At 43.1% G+C, this 13242-nt stretch overlaps 1 protein-coding gene across 1 annotated transcript in view; it reads left to right on the top strand.

Moving 5' to 3' along the window:
• The window catches only part of LOC132827357 (calcium-binding protein 7), a 62959-nt gene that overhangs the window by 45989 nt on the left and 3728 nt on the right, over positions 1-13242 (top strand). The gene's annotated exons all lie outside the window — the stretch shown is intronic.

Below are 13242 nucleotides of genomic sequence, written 5' to 3'. Positions count from 1 at the left end.
GTACCAAAGTTGTGAGAAAATCCAAGGGTCTATGTTCCATCACAATCTTCCGCCAACCCAACAGGTCTGGGGGTTTTTCGGATACCCAACCTAACAAGATATTTTTTCTTGTACAGAAAGTGAGGATGTTGAAAAGTTTTTTCTTATGAGCGTCTACAGGAAACACACTGGGCAGGCCAAGAAGAAGAGAGATGTGGTCCTTCTCCACCCTTACACCCAAAATCCCCTCCATTACACCCGCCACGGTGCTCTAGTATGTTTCAAGCCTACCGCAGGACCAGAGACAATGGGTAAGAGTGCCCGTACCAACCTTGCACTTGGGACATGTTGAAGATACCCCTTTGACAAATTTTGATAAATAATCTAGAGCCAAGTGGACCATGTGGAGAATCTTCAACTGTAAAGCATGGGTCCTACTGCAAGTTGATATCTTTCTTGCTTTTTCCCAAATATCCTCCCATGCCTCTGAGGAGACCTCAAAGCCGAGCTCACTTTCTCAACACCCAGCAGAGTCGATCAAACTCATCTGAGGGAGCGCCCCCCCCCAATTAATGATATAATGTGCTGACAAAATATGTATTCTTAGCACTGAGTATTCTTCCTATGTTGGATGTGTAGGGATCAGTCAAAAGTGTAGTTTTTATTTGAGTAAAATCCCTAACTTGAAAAAAACGAAAGAGTTCCCTGTTACATTGCTCGTATTTCCATGCTAACTGATCAAAGGACATCATTATGTCTCCCTCAAATAAATCGCCCATGCACGACACACCCCTGGCTGCCCAACATTTGAATCCTGAACCTATCATCTCCAGTTGAAAATGCAGCATACCCATTAAAGGTGTAAGAGAAGATGCTTTGCCAATATTGCCTTCCCTCTGTCAAATTGCCCTCCATGCTTTAACAGTATTGATAACTATTCCCTAACTGTCCTCATTTTGTCCAAAAATAACAAGCTAGTAAGGGGGCACTTTGCCTGGGAGGTTTCGATATCTAACCATATTGAAAGAGGGTCCCCACAAGCCCAGTCACTCACGTAAGATAAAAGCGAGCTTAGTTTATAGTTTTAAATGTCCAGGAGATCCACTCTCCCCAATCTGTGAGGCAATTGCTGTTTAGCTAATTTAATAAGGGGCCACTTATGATGCCAAATAAATGTGCTGAACCAGCCATTCAGTCTCCTGAACGTTTGCTTATCAAAACTCAGGAGGAACATCCGTATAGGGTATATGAAACGAGGGAGAATAGTCATCTTAATAAGCGCTATCCGACCTAATCATGAGACTGAAATTGCCTCCCATCTTTGAAGTTCTTGTTTAATTTTGTTGAATAATTGAACGAAATTAGCTTTGAACAACCAATCAAAAATTGGAGTGAATACGCCCAAATACACAAAAACCGCCAGTGACCACTTAGAGTCATAGATTCATAGAGATGTACAGCATGGAAACAGACCCTTCGGTCCAACCCAACCAGATATCCCAACCTAATCTAGTCCCACCTGCCAGCACCCAGCCCATATCCATCCAAACCCTTCCTATTCATATACGCACCAAAATGCCTTTTAACTGTTGCAATTGTAGCAGCCTCCACCACATCCTCAGGCAGCTCATTCCATACATGTACCACCCTCTGTGTGAAAAAGTTGCTCCTTGGGACTCTTTTATATCTTTCCCCTCTCACCTTAAACCTGTGCACTTCAGTTCTGGGCTCACCGACCCTAGGGAAAAGACTTTGCCTACTTACCCTATCTATGCCCCTCATAATTTTGTAAACCTCTATAAGGTCACCCCTCTCCCTCCAATGCTCCAGGGAAAACAGCCCAGCCTGTTCAGTCTCTCCCTGTAGGTCAGATCTCCCAACCCTGGTAACATCCTTGTAAATCTTTTCTGAACCCTTTCAACTTTCACAACATCTTTCCCATAGGAAGGAGACCAGAATTGCATGCAATATTCCAACAGTGGCCTAACCAATGTCGTGTACAGCTGTAATATGACCTCCCAACTCCTGTACTCAATACTCTGACCAATAAAGGAAAGCATACCAAACACCTTCTTCACTATCCTATCTACTTGTAACTTCACTTTCAAAGAGCTATGAACCTGCACTCCAAGGTCTCTTTTTGTCGGTAACACTCCTGAGGACCTTACCATTAAATATATACATCCTGTTAAGATTTTCTTTCCCAAAATGCAGCACCTCACATTTATCTGAATTAAACTCCATTTGCCACTTCTCTGCCCTTTGGCCCACCTGGTCAAGATCCTGTTGTAATCAGAGGTAACTCTCTTTGCTGTCTACTATACTTCCAATTTTGGTGTCATCTGCAAACTTACTAACTGTACCTCTTATGCTCGCATCCAAATCATTTATGTAAATGACAAAATTAGAGGACACAGCACCGATCCTTGTGGCACTCAACTGGTCACAGGCCTCCAGTCTGAAAAACAACCCTCCACCACCACCCTCTGTCTTCTACCTTTGAGCCAGTTCTGTATCCAAATGGCTAGTTCTCCCTGTATTCCGTGAGATCTAACCTTGTTAATCAGTCTCCCATGGGGAACCTTGTCAAACGCCATACTGAAGTCCATATAGATCACATCTACCACTCTGCCCTCATCAATCCTCTTTTTTACTTCTTCAAAAGACTCAATCAAGTTTGTGAGACATGATTTCCCACATACAAAGCCATGCTGACTATCCCTAATCAGTCCTTGCCTTTCCAAATACATGTACATCCTGTCCCTCAGGATCCTTCCAGCAACTTACTCACCATCGATGTCAGGCTCACCGGTCTGTAGTTCCCTGGCTTGTCCTTACTACCCTTCTTAAACAGTGGCACCATGTTATCCAACCTCCAGTCTTCCGGCACCTCACCTGTGACTATTGATGATACAAATATCTCAGTAGGAGACCTAGCAATCACTTCTCTAGCTTCCATCAGATTTCTAGGGTACACCTGATCATGTCTTTATGCATTTCAAGATATTCAACACTTCCTCCTCTGTAATCTGAACATTTTACAAGGTGTCACCATCTATTTCCCTACAGTCTATATCTTCCATATCCTTTTCCACGGTAAATATTGATGCAAAATACCCGTTTAGTATCTCCCCCCTTCTCTGCGGCTCCACACAAAGGCCGCCTTGCTGATTTTTGGAGGGTCCTATTTTCTCCCTAGTTTTCCTTTTAAATGGGAATCAATATTTGCTCTCAAGACCTAGCACCTTCGTAAGACCACCCATAGGCATAGCCTCTGATTTTGCAAAATTAATCTTGTACCCCGAAAAGTTACCAAACGTGCTGATGCATTCTATCAGGCGTGGCACCAACACGGCTGGATTTGACAAAAAAATGAGGACATCATCCATGTCCAACAAAATATTATGTAATTTTGACCCCACTTCTGGAGCTGATATATTATAATCCCTATGAATGGTCTCCACCAATGGTTCAATCACCAATGTAAAAAGCAGTGGCAAAAGGGGACAGCCCTGCCGACTGCTCCGAAAATGTTAAAATTGCTTGATTGTACCCCATTAGTGACAATTGCAGTGAGAGAGTCACTGGAAAGAACCTTTACCCACCTGTTAAAGGCTTCATCCAAGCCAAACCACCCCCAGAGTATAAAAAAAGGTATGGCCACTCAACTCAGTCAAATGCCTTCTTTCCACTTAGAGAAATCACCAATCCTTGTATTGACTGTTGAATTACATTAAGCAGCCTCCTAACATTATTGAAGGATTAGTGGCCCTTTATGAAGCCTGTCTGAAACCTTTAACAATACAAGGTAACAACACAGTGTCCAGCCTTAACGCAAGAGTCTTTGAGACTCTCACATTTAAGAGTGAGATGGGCCTGTATGAAGCACAGTCCTCTGGGACCTTCCTTTTTTTTAAGAATAAGCAAAATATTAGCTTCTCTCAGAGATGGGGGGGGAGACGATCATGACTGTATGAGCCATTGGACATGTTGAGCATCGGGCCTGACAGCATGTTTATAAATTTCTTTTAGAATTCCTTGGGAAGTCCATCAGGTTTGCACCTTTCCACTCTGAAGCTGCTTCACAGCCTCCTGTACCTCTTGCTCTGATAAGGGGGCATTGAGAAAAGACTCTTGTTGGGGGCCACGCCTGGGAGATCCAGATCCTTGGAAAAGGACTCCATCTTGACCGACCCTTCCTCACAACCCTCAGATTGGTATAACTCAGAGTAAAATCTCTGGAATGCCACTTTAATCTTTTTGAAATCATATACTAGGGTTCCCAGGCCCTTCCGTAATCGATGTAATGGCTTGAGGGGCACTCCTTTTCCTGGTGAGCTATGCTAGGTACTTGCCTGGCTTGTCACCATGCTCATATAACCTTTGCTTTGTGAAAGTAAAATCCTTCTTTGCTGTCTGCGTGAGCATGGAATTCAATGCAGACACTAGTGCCGTAATCCTCTGTAGCTTGACCAACGAGGGCCTGTCAAAGTAAGCCATCTCGGCTGCCTTCAACTGTGCTTCAAAGAGACGTTGCTGCTCGGCCTTCTGCCGCTTCTGACTGGCAGAATAGGAGACAACTAACCCCCTGGCATAGGTTTTGGCGGTTTCCCAAAGGACGGACTGGCTACTAGCCGAGCCTGAGTTGATGTCTAGAAACACCCAAAATTCCCTAGAGAAGTACTCCACAAACTTATTATCCTTGAGGGAAAGGAATGTATTCGCCAGTACCTTGGCCACTGTAACGTCCTTAACTTAACCAACAGGTACACTGGAGCGTGATTGGATATAGTAATATTACCAATCGTAATATTACTGATCACCAAGTCCAAGGTTGCTGCAGGGGTCAGAAAAAAATCAATCCTGACGTGACATCTGTGTAGATTGGAAAAAATGTAAAATCCCTGCCTGTAGGGTGGAGACACCTCCAGACGTCCACCAACCCTAAGTCAACACACAGATCCACTAATTGTTTAGTTTACACAGAGGGTATCCATGGTGGGGTTGGGCGGGGGGGTGGGGGGGTCGCCTTTGGGTAACCTGTCTACCATAGGATTCATAAGACAATTAAAATCTTTCTCTATAATGATGTGCCTGGACTCAGGACTGATCATTTCAGAGAAAACATCTACCAGAAATTTGAGGGATTGGCCGGAGGTCAATAAACATTTATTCTTCCCTGTTTATCAGGGCTTTGAGAATTACAAACTTCCCAGGTGTGTCTTTAATTTATTTGGGAGATTCCTCCTGACCAACATAGCCACTCCCCTACTTCTGGTATTAAAAGATGAAAAATAAACCAGATCAAAGTCATTCCGCTGGAGTCTCAAATGTCCCCTTTCATCCAAGTGTATCTCCTGTAACAAAGTAATATCCACCTTTTCCTTTCTAAGACTCAAAAGTACCTTATTCCTCTTAACTTTTGAGTGACTCCCCTTGATGTTTCAGGTGTACCATTTAATCAATTCATTAGCCATAACCTTCTGCAGTAACATTAAAATTCCAGACAGGAGGAACTCAAACCACAAATCACCGCAGCCTTAGTGTTGCAAGATCCATCGAACATAACAACTACAAACATTAAAACCTCTACAGTAACAAACCTACAAAACTATACAATGTACAACAAAGCCAATATACAACAAAAACAAACCAACATATAAAGCGCCAACAGTGCTGAATAGGGAACTCACCCCCTCCCCAAAGGGGGCATCTACACATCCCAAAACCCAATTTCCCATACTACTGCCAGTACTACAGCCCAGGTATTTAAATACCTAAACCGGGCATAAACTGCCTGTAAGTAGGCATCTGACCATCACAACCATTTTCCTTCCTCCTAACTAGTGTCACACCACAAACACAAGCAGAAATGAAAGAAAATACACCATGGAATAGCAATATGAATAAAGAAAGTTTGAAAAAAAAGGGTAGGTACCCCACCCATCCTTAGGTATAACTTAACTTAGAAATTGAAAGTATGCATCTCAACCTCTGCCAAACAAAGTTTAGACCAGATTATTGCTAATAAAAAAGATAGGAAAAGAAAACTCCTACCTGACTTCCTCTTTTTTTTAAAAGCCTTGTACATTCTCCCTGTGTCTGCATGGGTTTCCTCCCACAGTCCAAAGATGTGCAAGTCAGGTGAATTGGCCGTGCTAAATTGCCCATAGTGTTAGGTGCATTAATCAGAGGGAAATGGGTCTGGGTGTGTTACTCTTCGGAGGGTCAGTGTGGACTTGTTGGGCCAAAGGACCTGTTTCCACACTGTAGGGAATCTAATCTAATCTAACACTACCAATTGTACATACTAAATTGTTCAGATTATGTTAATTTGTCCGCAAAGTCTCTTGCCTTCTCTGACGTGCCAAAGAGAGGGACAGATCCATCTAAGGTGATCTGAAGCACCGCCGGATACCTAGAGAGGATCCCGAGCTCCCTCAGTCTTCTCTTTACACCGTCATAGGATTTGCTTTTCTGGATCCCTGCCGCTAAGAAGCCCTGGAAGAACATGATCTTCGAGCCCTCGTAAACTAGGGCCATTGGATCCTTCCCCTGGATTTTGGAAGCTTCCACGATTCTCTTCTTATCTCTATAATAATGAAACCGCACCAAGATAGGACGAGGACATTGATCCAGACCTGACCTCCGCGCCGTGACCCAGTGAACCCTCTCAAACTTCAAGCATCTCATTCCAGACTCCAAGTTAAGGAATTTTGGCAACCAGTCCTCAATACATTCTGCCGGCCGCTCACCTTTGTTACCCTCCGGCAGACCAACGATCCGAATACTTTTTCTCCTGCTCCTGTTCTCGTGATCATCAACATGGTCAAGCAAATTACGGACCTTTATCTCCAGAGCTTGGATCCTATCCTTGGAGGGACCGGTATCAGCTTCCACTGTTACTCTGTGTTCTACCTCATCCGTCCTTTTCTTCTGGACTCCCAGCTTCTGCAGCTGATAGAGATCGGGGCCAGCTTCTCTCTATCTGCTCACCCAACATCTCGTTAGATTTTGCGAATTCCTTCACAAGGGCCTGTAAGAAATTGAGTCTGAACAGCCGCAGGCCCAGCCTCAGACATTCCTCCTCCCTTCTTAGGTATCTCTGGATGGTGAAAATGCAGATAAGTTGATTTTTAACAGTTTTCTGGGTCTCCACAACCTCTTTAGTGTCCCAGGATATCACGGTGGTCTGCAGAGGGCAGGTTAAAACTTTGTCCCGCTTGTGCTGCAGTGCGGAACTCTGCAATGTGATCTTCTTAGATTGCCACCATCTTGGATCCCCCCAAGCAGTTAATTTTAAAAATTCTTGGCTTTGCAAGTTAATTGTAATTCTTTTGTCCTGGTTATTTTCAACAGTGGTTGACTGGCAGCTTGGAGTGAGACTGTTTTCTTCTTGTGCCTGCAATGTAGAAGTGGTGTTTAACGGTGTTCTCAAGTTGTAGTCTTTCACAAGACATTAATTAACACATGAGTACATCAGGCCACTAACACATTCAGAGGAAGGGTGCAGTTGGGACTTATCCTCTCATTTTCCTACAAATCTGGAAGGGTGAAACAGATACATCATTTCCGAAAATGGCTTGGTGCTGAAGGGGTGGATCGTTAGCTTCCCATTATCTCCTCCTTGGTTTTCCTGTAGCAGTCCCAGGATTTGTAAAGCACTCTGCCAGATAATCACTGAATTTACTTCCTCTGTCATGTTTTACCTGTAGAAGTCCCCTTTGAACAAATATATGTTGGAATTGAACGTTTAATGTTCTGTAAGTACTTTGGGATTCTTGTCTGTAATCATGACAAGTATAAATTGAATTTTCACACTTTATCAATAAAAAGCAGCTGTAGGCCTCTAGAGGAAATTCTGATCAGAGTCAAAATGATTCTTGGCTTATAGAATAATATTAACCAACAAGAAAAAAGGAATCAGAATTCACCCGTGTTTTATGAATGGTAAATCGTGTTTGACTAATTTGCTAAAGTTATTTGAAGATGTAACAAGCAAAGTAGCTAATGGAAGTTCTGCAGATGGATGTCATATATCTGGAATTCCCGAAGGCATTTGCCACGCAAAAGGTTAATACACATGGTAAGATCATACAGGATTAGAGTGGATAATCAACAGAGAGCAGTCAGGATAAACTCATCTTTTTCTGGTGGACAAGAGGCAACTAATGGATTGCGACAGAGTTCAGTCCTCGGGCCCCAACTACTTACAATCTACATTAACGTCTTGGATGCAGGAGTAGAATGTACGATAGCCAAATTTGGAGATGAGGCTAAAATAGGTGAGAAAGTAAGTTGCAATGATGAATTAAGAAATTTACAAATGGTTATGGACAGATTAGGTGAACGGGACAAAATTTGGCAAATGGAGTTTAAAATGGATTAGTGTGAGATCATCAACTTTGGTCAGAAAACTAAAAAGCATCATTTATCTAAATGTAGAAACTTCAAAATGACTAAGAGCATAGGGTCTGGGTGCCCTTGTACATGAGTCGCAAAAAGCTAGTATGCAGATACAGCAGGTAATAAGGAGGGCAAATGGAATTTTGGCATTTATTCATAAAGAATTGAGTATAAAAGCAGGGTTATATTGTTGCAATTGTACAAGGAATTGGTGAGACTGCATCTGGAGTGCTGCGTACAGTTTTGGACCCCTTAATTGAGGCAGGATGTAATTGCAGGCAGTTTTCTAGAAGGTTCATCACATTAATTCCAGAGATGACAGGCTTGAGTTACGAGGAGGGACTGAGCAGTTTAGGCCAATGATTGCTGGAGTTTAATGGGATGAGATGAAAGGACATGCAGCATATGTAAGGTAGTAATGAGAATTGAGAAAATAGACACAGAGCAGGTGTTTTCCCTTGTGGAGCAATCTAAAATGAAAAGTCATAATTTAAGACTAAGGGATTGCAAATTTAAAACAGAGATAATGAGGAATTATTTATCTCAAAGAGTCATGAATCTGTGGAATTCACTATCCCCGAGTGCAATGGACACAAGGACACAGAATAGACTTAAGGAGGAGATAGACAGAGTTTTAATCAGTAATGGGTTAACCATTATAATGAGCAAGTAGGCAGGTGGAGTTGAGGACAAGCTGGGGTCAGACATAATTGTTCAAATGGTGCACCAGGTTTGAGAAACTGAATTGTCTACACTTGATCTGATTCTTCTGTCCTTCTTATGAATGAATAAATGTATTCAACCCCATCCTGCCCATTTTGTTTATAGTGAGGTTGCAAGATGACATTTAGCCAAAATATCAATTTTCAAGCACAGTTGGGTCTTGTTTCCCAGGGTTCGGTAATTCATTAAATTAAACGGAGTTGAGATACATCCTATCCATGAGATAGGTATAATACTGACATTGTGTTGCTGGAAAAGCACAGCAGGTCAGGCAGCATCCAGGGAGCAGGAGAATCGACTGTTTTGAGCATGAGCCGTTCTTCAGGAATGAAGGGCTCATGCCTGAAACATCGATTTTCCTGCTCCTTGGATGCTGCCTGACCTGCTGCGCTTTTCCAGCAACACATTTTCAGCTCTGATCTCCAGCATCTGCAGTCCTTAGTTTCTCCTATAATACTGGCATCGTTTGTGGACCAGAAAATTAGGGCAAGTTCTCTCTCCATTATATCAGTCTTTTTGCTAATTCTGCTATCAGAAAACTACTCACTTCTGTACCCTACCAGGATCTCAGAATCCATTCTCCATGATCTCAGCCATCCCTCAATCTCAAATTTCACCACCATCGCCTGCCCTGCTGTTATTTAGCATCCACTCCCCAGCTGCTTTTACCACCCATCAACCTACTGAAAACATTGAAAAGATTCCTGTGGTTAATTTCGGCAGGATGTGCATCGATGGGAGGTGGTAGTGAAACGGTATTGTTATTGGATTAGCATCCAAGTTAATGTGGATGTAGGTTCACTCACTGAGCTAGAAGATTCATTTTTAGATGTTTCGTCACCATACTAGGTAACATCTTCAGTGAGCCTCCGGACAAAGCCGAGTTAATGGTTTAGTGATGTGGATTCAAATCCCACCACAGCAGATGGTAAAGTTTATACTCAACAAATAAAAATCTGAAATTAAAAAGACAGTTTAACGTATCCATTGTGGGTTGTTGCAAAATCACTTTAGGGAGGAAATCTACTGTTCCTACCCTAATTGGGGCCTATGTAGTCAGGGCCATATAGGTTGACTCTGAACTGCCGTATCAAAAACGTCCAAAAGTCTAAAGCAAGGAGTAAAATCAGATGGATCACCCAGCATTGACCAAGGCACCAGAAGCAGCAATGGCAAACCTAGCCCTGTTGACCCTGCAAAATCCTCCTTACCAACTTTGAGGCATTGTGGCAAAATTGAAAAGCTGCTCTGAAGAGACTGGTCAATCAATAGTTTGGCACAGTTGTGGAATCATACCTTACTGACAATTGATTCTGTCCCAGACATGACCATCACTACTCCTGTCCCACCAGCAGAAACGATCCACCGGAGGTGATGGCACAGTGGAATAGCTGGGAGAGAGTTACCTTGGGAGCCCTCAATGTTGACTCCAAACCAAATGAGGTCTCTTGTCATTAGGCCAAACGTGGACAAGAAAAGCCCCTACTAATCACCACTTAGATTGCCCCTCCCCCACCAACCCTGTATGATGTATCAGTACTTCACCATATTAAACATCACTCAGAAAAAGCAGAGCACTGATAGTGGCAAGAGCACAGAATGTCCTCTAGTTGGGGGACTTCAAAGTCCATCAGCAAGAGTAATTCAGTTGCATCACTATTGACGGAGTCATACAGGACAGAGCTGCTAGACTGGGTCTGAGACCGCTGGTGAGGGAATCAATAAGATGCAACAACTTATTTGACCTTGACCTCACCAATTCACCTCTGACAGTATTAATAGGAGTGATCACCGGGTGTTCATTGGGGAGACAAAGCCTCCTTTTCCCACCACAAACTCATTCCACCTCCCTCCACTATCCAACCGCCAACTACCCTTTGCCAGCTTTCTCACATCCGAGTAATTGGGCCAATGATGTTAGAAAGAGGCTTTTACAAGAACTTAAATTGAATCTGAAAGTTTGAGTAACCACCAGCAAAGCAATTGAAAGAAATAAGCACATAGGGATAAATTGAAATACTTAACTAGGACAAGAAATAGCAAAATGCCAGTCAGATTGCAGCAACATTTCAATCTAGAGATCTCTAGTCAATGTGTCCCTTGAGAATGAATATTCTCAATGAATCAAGAGGTAGAGGATTTCAGGATTCTTTACAATTTACACAAGTGAAACAAACATTAATGAAGCCACTGGAGGAAAGAAGAACTATGTTAGAACAAGTGCAGATTTTGGATTCATTTGGAAACAGGTCTGTTTTGGATGCGAGAGTGCATCTACATTTGACAGTACATCATGAGAACATTATGATTATGGATAGTTGATCATAGCTCTCCAAAGATTCTGTGATAAATTTAAGAGGAAGAATCTTGTCATCTGTAAAGCCATCAACTTGACAAGAGATATTACCTAAGCTGCTACATTCAGATAAGTCATTAATCCCTTCACCCTGCTTTCTTATCAGAGAGTTATAGAATCGCTAAATGCAGATAGAGGCTATTTGGCCTCCAAACAAGCATCCCATCCAGACATACCCCAACCCCACAAGACTGCATTTCCTCATGGCCAACCCACCTAACCTGCACACCTTTGGACTGTGGGAGGAAACTGGAGCACCCGGAGAAAACCTACACAGACACAGGCAGAATGTGTAAACTCCACAAAGTTTGGACTGGAATTGAACCCGGTTCCCTGATGCTGTGAGGCAGCAGTGCTAACCACTGAGCTACTTTCATCATTCACAGTTGGCAGATTATTAAATATCTGAATGATCTTCCATTATCCAGTCTACATTATTTTAACTTTTACACAGCCAATCACCCTTTAATCAGCCAAAGGATCAGTGAATGAATGAATGAATGAATGAATGAATAAGCCTCTTTTGACAATCATCAATGAAATTGCACAATGAATAATGAACTAAAATTTCTTGAGTAATACATTTAAGATAATACAATAACATCAATAGCATTGCATAAGCAGTGTACATCTGAATCAAGGAGCCTGAGGCCAACCTGTAATTGAATCCCAGGCCGAGCCTTAATATCCTGGATAGTCTGGTGATGTCAACAGGCAGCTTGTTTTTAGGAGAGTTGCGTTCATTTACAGGGCTGCAAGTAACATTGAGAGGTTGAATAAGGGCCAACAGCAAACTACTTGAAAATACAAACCTCCATGTAAGCTTACTTTCTTAGCAAAAAGGTAAAAACAAGGACTGCAGATGCTGGAAACCAGAGACTAAATTAGAGTGGGGCTGGAAAAGCACAGCAGGGCAGGCAGCATCCTAGGAGCAGGAAAATTGATGTTTCAGGAAAAAGCCCTTCATCAGGAATAGAGGCAGGGTGCCTGCAGAGTGGAGAGATATATGAGAGGGGGGTGGGGGTGGGGAGAAAGTAGCATAGAGCAAATAGGTGAATGGGGATGGGGATGGAGGTGATAGGTTCAGGACATGGTTGAAGAGCTTCAGGGCAGAGGAGATGACCTGGGGGTTGCAGTGAGAGAGAGAGACTCACTGAGATTCTTTTAGAGAGAGGAGGAAAACTGATGCCTACCTTGAAGAAGTTTTCCTCCTCTCTCTACAAGAATCTCAGTGAGTCTCTCTCTCTCACACTGCAACCCCAAGTCAGCTCCTCTGCCCTGAAGCTCTTCAACCATGTCCTGAACCTATCACCTCCATCCTCACCCCCACTCACCTATTGTACTCTATGCTACTTTCTCCCCACTTCACCTCCCCCCCCCCCCCCCCTCCCATTTATCTCTCCACTCTGCAGGCACCCTGCCTCTTTTCCTGATGAGGAGCTTTTGCCCGAAACACCAATTTTCCTGTTCCTTGAATGCTGCCTAACCTGCTGTGCTTTTCCAGCACCACTCTAATCTAGATTTAGCACCCTGCTTTACAGCAGTAAAGCATGGTTGACCTTAGCCAAGAAAGGTAGCTGTCTCAGATGAATACTAGGTATCTCCTGGCGAAACAGAATATAGAGGTATAGTAGAATGCAGAGATTGCCAGATTGTTCACCACTGAGTCAGCAACATTTCTGTGGCAGGGTCATGAGTTGAGTGCATGATGACTGCACCCCCAAAGAGATACTCTGTAGTGAGCTGGCTATGGTTACACGACTGAAGGGTCACTTACT

Source organism: Hemiscyllium ocellatum, chromosome 24 (assembly GCF_020745735.1).
Source record: "Hemiscyllium ocellatum isolate sHemOce1 chromosome 24, sHemOce1.pat.X.cur, whole genome shotgun sequence".
Classification (NCBI taxonomy): domain Eukaryota; kingdom Metazoa; phylum Chordata; class Chondrichthyes; order Orectolobiformes; family Hemiscylliidae; genus Hemiscyllium; species Hemiscyllium ocellatum.
This window is presented reverse-complemented; position numbering and strand designations above follow the sequence as displayed.